The sequence below is a fragment of the Aulonocara stuartgranti genome (assembly GCF_965226115.1).
Source record: "Aulonocara stuartgranti genome assembly, chromosome: 22".
NCBI lineage: Eukaryota > Metazoa > Chordata > Actinopteri > Cichliformes > Cichlidae > Aulonocara > Aulonocara stuartgranti.
In genome coordinates this window covers 15,734,522-15,743,182 of record NC_138957.1, presented here as the reverse complement: position 1 = coordinate 15,743,182, position 8,661 = coordinate 15,734,522, and positions in this window count along the sequence as shown.

Sequence of the window (8,661 nt, the reverse complement as noted above, 5' to 3'; positions counted from 1 at the left end):
TTCTCTTGTCCAGCCATTATTTCTGTAGCGCAGGAAATAATTGGTCTCGCTTTCCAGAGGTTGGCAATGGGACTTTAATTGTACATAAAAAAGTAGACCTAGTAGCTCATTTGTTTTATTATAGCAAAACCACATTTGGAAACCCAGACACCAATCCCTGTGACATCTCTCGCAAAACCCCACAGCTAAAGCTCTCCCACTGGGACGAAAAAGAGTCGATGCCTGGCAACGCAAGGTGCATTAAATATGAAGAAAGAGGGGTTTCTGCAGAGGTGCTGCGGATTGATGGAGATTGGCGCAGAAAGGCGACGGGAACCCAACCAGGTCTCCTATCATAAAGCAAAGCTGAGGAATGGACGGCTGCAGGCCAGACGCAACTTTTAATGGCCGCCCATGACTCACGCTGACTGTCAGTAATGAGTTTTATTCACTTCCATCATTTGAGTGTCGATTGTAATCATGGGGCTATCTGAGAGGTATGATTGACGGGATGAAGCCAAAGATGTGAGGTGGGAGTGTGGGATAAAAGAGGGCAGAAAGGAGATGGACTCTTGATCCCGATGCTTGTATGTACCTGTCTTTAGTGGCAAATGTGTGGCAGCCAGCTAATGACCAGTTCAGATCTATGTGGAGAGAAAATATACATGTGATTAGAGCCTGATTTTGCATTCAAAAAGTCTAACCTTGCATCACATCCTCCACATCTTACTATCTTCCTTCTATTCTTTCATTTCCTTTCATATCCTGTATTTCCCACTTCTCCTTTAGGTCACAAATATTAAAAAAATAAAAAAATAAAAAGTCACTCTGGACATTTTCTCTTCTTGTTTGTTTCCTCAAACATTCACAAACTCTTTTGGCTAAACTGGAGCAGCTCTACATGGAAGCACATGATCAAAAACAGGCAGTTTATGGATGATAATCAATATTGATCCCAGTAACAGACTGAGTACGGAGTGATGCAAAAGGGAGAGGAGTCCTTACTCCGTCTTGACGCTGGTGGGATCAATGAGCTTTGGAGGATCCAGAATGGATGGATCTTTGTTTGCACGCTCTGTTAGCTGTGACAGGGCCAGGCAATTGTACACAGTCTCCACCTTACTGTCATCACCTTTCTATTTCTACTTTTTCTACCTCTATCAATAAATTCTAACAGCAAAATGAACCTGAATGTGCAAATGCATAGAGTGTATGTTTGTGTGTTCATGTAGAGGTGACATGAAATCAGCCTTATTTTTCGCCTTTGAGGTTATTGATTTGGAGGTAATGTGGTAATCTGCTGGGCCGTTACATTAGAGAGACATGTCACACATGCTTTTTTTTAATGAACAGAGATTGCAGTCAATCATAGAGGATGCACGGGAGACAGAATTTAAAACACCCAAACGGAATTATATAATGATAAAGTTCTTCTTTCAGGTGCAGTAAAGAAAAGGCGAAACCCAGATGTAGAAATTATTTTAGAACAGATGAGGTTGGCTGTTGATGGTGGACATTGAGGTAAAGATACGTTCCAATTGGCCGTGTTCCCCCTGACAGTAAGAGAGCCTTTTCTATTCTAATAAAGCTTGTCCTCGCTATATTTACCTGCTTAGCACAGTCCAGTGCTCTGGGGCCACTGTGACCTGCCTGCACGAGTGTGTCCGCGCCTTGGAGGGAGACATAATGGTGACTTAGCACCTGGATGTGTCAACGCTATGTAGATTCAGCGATGTTGATGCAGCATCTGAATTGGCAGTGAATGCAAATTTATTTGTGGCCCTACCTTGCGTGGAGATGGAGAACGAGGGTTCAGCGAACATTTGAGCAAGCGCACAACATGAGCAAGCGAAAGAACGAGGGAGAAGATTCAGCTGTGTGGGTGAGAGTGGTGGATTAGAGATGACAGGCAAGACTGAGGAATCCCATCATTCCACATCCAGGGAGCACTCCATTCAGTCACTGACATGGCCCTCTGGGGTGGGAATAGGAGGGTGCTAGTTACACTTTGTCAGGGGGTCTTATGACCTGATGGATGTGGTGCTACGGGACTCAGAGAACACCCTGAATATTGCCTCTCTCACACACACACTGTTATCAAGAACTCATAAGCTCACATACCGCAGCGCGGCAGAATGCACACATGCACTTGCTTTTTGCATCTAATTTCTTGTTGTCCCCTCACTTTTCTGCAGTTTTCTTTTGCTTTCTCATTTTAGAGCTGCACAAGATGAGATGATGAGCATAGATGAGCACCGATACTCCCAGGATCCCGTATGACAGCGCTGAACAGCCTACCACAACTATCATTGAACTGAAAAGCCCCTAAGTTGCATCTTCTTTTATTAGAATGACATAATAACTATCCATCAACTCAGCCAGCCAACCGTATCTCTCCCTCCTGACGGGCACAGCCAATCGGCTACCTCAATATTTGAGAGCTAATTTGTCACAGTCAGCAGCGTCCCTCCCATTTCTTCGTCTCCCTGAAGTGAGTGTTATTGTCATCCCAAATCTCTAAGGATGGTTTTATCATTCCTACTTTGCGCAGCACTGGGACTTATGAGACACGCAGAAATATTTTCAGGCATCTTTTAACCATACAAACCACACGGCAAGTTTTTTTTTTTCATAAGCATTTAATTTTGCTCCTCCTTTCTCTCTGTATTCCTCACACACATACAGACAGTAGATGGCTGTGCTCGTGTGTATGTGTGGACTGTTTCCCTCCACTCTGCTCTAAACGAACCAATTATGGGTGTTTATATAGCTTTAATGCGTGTAAGTGTCAGGAGAGAAACATTGCACCGCTCACCACCTAATCAATGAGGCCTTGCATGCTACACCACTACTTGTTTTCTCTCCTCTTCCTCGTCCCTTATCACATCAGTCCTTCCTCTATCCCCCCCCCCCTTCTCTGCCTCTCTCTCTCTCTCTCTCTCATTCTTTCTCCATTCAATTAGCAAGAGATGAGAATGAGGTTTCTGGCCAATTGGCCATGAAGAGAGCTTTAAACGGAGCAAGATGAGGCCATCAGAAAGTTGCTATGCTCAGGACAATAAGTGTAAGTCTTACAAGACTGGTTATGGTATATTTAGAGTATGTTCCAAACACTTTTGGCCAGCATTTCAGGTCCTGCAGCTGTTGCCAATTTATGCCTGAGTCCCAGTGCAAATGTTTTGTTGTGTTGCATTTTGTGTTTCATTGATTTGGGAGTACACTGCATAAATACAAGCTCCACACAGATTTTAACTAAAGACATTGTCATGGTGGGATCACACCAACCAGTGAGTTCCCAGTGTACATCCACCTTCAAAAATATAGCTACTTCATAAGTTAAAAACAACAACAACAAAAAGTGTTACAGTGGATATAAAGTGGGGTTCCATCATACCTAGGTTCATACTCAGCAGTCATTTTGACCTCAGCTACACACATGTAAAGTTTATTGCCTATTTTGCATCGCTGCACTGCAGTGACATTGACAAAATCAGATTAGCATACTGCTATAAACTGTGATTGTCTGTAGTGCCACACATGACCAGAACTAGAAATTATTGAGGGCCAGAATTTTTTTCTCTTATTATTATTTAAGGTGTTGCACCTGGACCCCAGTGACCAGTAAAAAAGGCTGGACCCTATCCCAGCTACCATAGGGTATGAGGCAGTGTAAACCCTGGACAGGTTGCCAATCTGTTACAGGGTGAGCACAGAGAGAAAGACAACCATTCACACTCTCACTCACATCTATTGGCAATTTGGAATCGCCATTTAACCTAACCCTGCTGGTTACCAATGTTGCTTTTCTGTGTGGCCTTTGCATGTTCTTCCCGTGTTTGGGTGGGTTCTCTCCGGGTACTCTGGCATTGTCCCGCAGTCTAACCACATGCAGTCAGTGGGGTTAGTGGGAAATAAAACAAAAGAAAAAAATTACAGATCTATTCCTTCAAATTTAAATAGCACAAAGAAAAACGTTACTTACTCATGGCTCCTAAACAGTTATTATTTTTTATGAATTATGCATCAAACTAACCCCTAAAACACAACCCAGTCAGGGGCACTTCAGGCCATAACTTCATATAATTCCTGTAGTCTTTTCAAAATAAAGGCCATCTAGGGTTACACACACTGATCCTGCCGATTTCTACAGACGGAGAAGCATGATTCATCACTCCAGAGAACACGTCTCTACTGTTCTAGAGCCCTGTGGAGCCATGCTTTACATCACTGTATCTGATGCGTTGCAGTGCGCTTGGTGATGTAAGGATTGGATGCAGCTGCTCAGCCATGGAAACCCATTCCATGAAGTTCTCTGTGCACTGCTCTTGAGCTAATCTGAAGGCCACATGAAGTCTGGAGGTCTGTAGTGATTGACTCTGCAAAAAGTTGAAAACCTCTGAGAGCTATGCACCTCAGCATCTGCTCAGGGATTTTATGTGGATTACTACTTCATTGCTGAGTTGTTGTTATTCCCAATTCCTTCCACTTTGTTATAATACGACTAACAGTTGCCTGAGGAATATTTAGTGGCTCACAGTTTTATTCCAAAGGTTGAGGCCAGGACTTTGTGCAGGCCAGTCAAGTTCTTCCACACCAAACTCACTCATCCGTGTCTTTATGAACCTTGCACTAACAGCTGACTGTGGAATACTTAGTATTGATTAAACTGAAAATGGAAATCAGAAAGTTTTTATTGCACAGCTTGATGAACTACACTGTGCATGTCTGGTGTGAATGTGCTGTCTGTTCAACGGTCCATGGTTCATTTTTTAAAGTTAATAAATTTGGTGGGATTCCATATTTTCTTAGTCTTTCAGACCCTTATTACCCTTATTTTCCCTCTCTGATTGCTAAGTCTGGATAAGAGTGCCTTTACACCACTCTCAGCAACTCTTATCCAATAACGAGTCTGAAGCAGCACTTCTGGATCAGGTGTTGTTGGTACTTTCTCCCCTAGTTGGTGGCAGAGATGAATGGAGCTCGGTGGGAGCTGCACCCCCCCTGGGTTTTGGGGGCCCACCGTGGTGGGTCCGACGGGACTGGCAGGGCCAGAGCCCTTTTACCGACACTAGTGATTATTTACCGGGCCCGGGCCTCTGTGGGAACCGGCGTGATGGATTCTGACGGGGTTGATGATCACTCTTCCAATGAGAGTAATTAATATAATGAAGAGCTACTGAGCATGTGCAGTAGGATGTGATGAATAGCGCGTGTATGTTGTCGTTATTCACAGGTGACAGAGGGTGTGTGGGAGGTAATGTGAGAAAGGAAGTATACAGTGTAAGAGGAGGAAAAGGTAGAAAAAGAAAGCCAGGTATGTTTGGCTTTATGAATCTATATGAGTATGAATCTATCATGCTAAAGAAAGCCAGGGGTGTTGTTAAAAAATTTGGGGAAACTGATTAGATTAATTAGAAGATATGAACTGCAATGGCAGAAGTAGTGGGAGGGAACAGTAGAGAACAAGTTCACAAGGTAAGCAGGGCCATATTTTAAATGGCCTGCTTGCCTTTAGGTATTTACTCACGTTGCTGCGATCCAACCTTTTAACCAGGTAGTGGGTCCATGTTTCACTCCAAGCCATTACACCCCCATAAATATTCTAATGAGGACTTCACAGTTATAATTAGTTGTTGTTATGCGCCTTGCTGTCGACAAGACATGTAATGTGCTGACCCGCTGTCTGAAATGGAATTATCTTCACTAATGAACCTAAACGGAGTCAGTGACTCAAAATGGGGGAATGATGTCTACAAAACAGGAAGAAGACGTGTGGGTGTCGAGTTGATGTGCAGACGCTGTGGGTGTGGATATGAACCAGGGCTAAATGGCCTGAATATTATTGGTGGGTTCATGTAAAAGATATCAAGACCACATTACTACGCAGCGAGACAGTGGCTGGCTTGTTACACACCACTGGGCGAGCTGTAATACCTGCTAGATTTCAGCCACTAATTTAGCCGCATGCCACTTAACGTGCGTTTGATATGAATCACGGGGTGCTTAGCCTCGCCCCTCCTTCCCTGCCCCATGACCCCACCACTCTTACTTCCTTAAAGAGCAAGTCGTTAAACAGCAGAGAGGATCCACCCGCCGTTATAATGGGGAAATAATGAACGCTGTTGCCTCAGGTATTTATCACAGCCGCAACTCTCAGTGCCGAGGCTGTTTTAATCTCCAAATGGCAGAGGGGGGGGATTAACCAGGTGGGAAATTAACCAGAAGCAGATACTAGAGTGATAGAGCGAGGCAAAAATTAATTATCTGTGTATAATATGCACAACTTTAATTTCTAAATTAGTTTAGCTCAGGTTGATTTAGGTTTCCTTGTAGAATAACCCCTCCAAAATAAATCACTTTGGTGTTGTAAGACTGACATATTTGTACAGTCAAAACCTATGCATCAAACGCTGAACTCTTGCTGACACTTTAGTGTTGTATGCTGGTGTTGAGACAGTCTGTGTGGTGTGTCTAGTGTCCCACCACTGGCTGCCCAGCCGAGAGGGTGAGGCCCTCCGGCTCAGACCGGCTGGCTCGAGACTTGGTCGGTCCCTCAGTCGTTCGCGTCCCCTTCAGACGTCAGCACAGGCCGGTCTCACCACGGCTCCTTTACTGCCTGCTTTCATGTGTCCTTTAATGAGGAAACCGCCGGCTCAGCAGCCTGCTATAAAACACAGGCGAATTAAAACACCCAAATATGAATCAGCTAAGCTGCCTAATTCAGCAGGCCAAGCCAGAGGCGTAGCTCTGCTTAAGGGAGACCTCAGGAAGACCAGATCCTATTGTCTGCAGAGGCCAAGGTGCAAAATCCTGATGGAGAAAAGACCCTGAAAAATAGAAGAGATAACAAGGGATTCTTAACCTAAAGCTCTGAGCACCTCAACTCTATTACAATCAGATGAAGTTAATCTTCAAAGCACGCAGCCGAAGCAAGTGCATAACTTCCCAAGGAACAATAACAGAGTGAGTCACAAGCCCACAACACAACTCCTGCCACCAACGGCTCGCCACAGTCTGCTAGAGCTGCGGCTGCCACTTAGACAACAGCAGCTCCATAAAACGTCGAAGAAACATCAACCCTAAAAAAAAGAGAGGGAGAAATAAAACAAAACCACACTTGTTTTTTTCCTCCCATTTCATTGTAATGATGGAAATAAGGGCATCATTCTGAGATTAGTGCTGCTATTTCTCCCCGGCTGGCTATAAGCGTTATACGAGTGCCTGTTGAAGAGATTTTGAAGGAATAATGCAACAACAACCCACTGAGGAGAAGGATGACAGGATCATATGCTGATTTTCCAACATTAAGAGGTATAAAACTAGTGAAACAGGATCTAAGACATGAAACCAGAAGGTTGATGATACGGTTTTTTTCTGTTACATAATCTTTGTTCCTTTTTTTTTTTTTTTTTTAAATGAATGCAAGTGTGCGCTAGAAGGCTTTAGGATGTATACAACATATGACCTCCAAGAAGAGACCCCATTTACAGGTTGAGAGAAAAAACAAGTCCGAGTTAACCCTTTCCTTGAAACACTGACAGGCTGTGTATGATGTCATAAGGAATACTAGCATAAATAAGAAGACCTGAGCCAACAAGTTGAGCCAACTCACACCACACCCATCTTCAAACTCTCTCATTTTCATGTCAACATCATACCTGCATACCTGTGATATAGTGTGCTGACGGACATGTAGACACTTTCTAAAGTACTCAAAACTGCCACTGTGGTAGTTCCTGCTACAGTACAGCGCCAAATCACTTGCCTCAAGGCAAGGTAGACCCTACAATAATACATAGAGAGAAAAACCCAACAATCATATGACGCCCTATGAGCAAGCACTTTGGCGACAATGGGAAGGAAAATCTCCCTTTTAACAGGAAGAAACCTCCGGCAGAACCAGGCTCAGGGCCATCTGCCACGACTGGTTGGGGTAAGAGAAGGAAAAGAGAGACAGAGATTAATAACAGGTACAATTCAATGCAGAGAGGTCTATGAACACATAGTGAGTTAGAAAGGTGACTGGAAAGGAAAAACTCATTGCATCATGGGAATCCCCCGGCAGCCTACATCTATTGCAGCATAACTAAGGGAGGATTCAGGGTCACCTGGTCCAGCCCTAACTATACTTTAGCAAAAAGGAAAATTTTAGGCCTAATCTTAAAAGTAGAGATAGTGTCTGTCTCCTGAATTCAAACTGGAAGCTGGTTCCATAGAAGAGGGGCCTGAAAACTGAAGGCTCTGCTTCCCATTCTACTTTTAAATACTCTAGGAACAACAAGTAAGCCTGCAGTGCGAGAGCGAAGTGCTCTAATTGGGTGATATGGTACTACAAGGTCATTAAGATAAGATGGGGCCTGAGAATTAGAGTCAAGAGTTAGCCCTGGCTGCTCCAGACTGGAGCAGATATTGAGTTTCAAGCTGGTCTTCAGCTTTGAGTGCTTTAGTAGAGCAGAAAACCCCAATATAAGAACTAACATGGTAAATGGACTAGAGTTAGTGGGAAAGTCAAGAATTTTAAGAGTATCTCTGGTTATCAGGTAATATTACATCTGAGCTTCTTTCTTAGTGTAAAAATGCTATATTCAATAAAATAATAACAGGAATGCCTATTTTCATAGTTTGTGCATGTCAGTCATCTCAAAATGAAGCTAGCCATTTGAGCTTTGATCTAGTTTACTA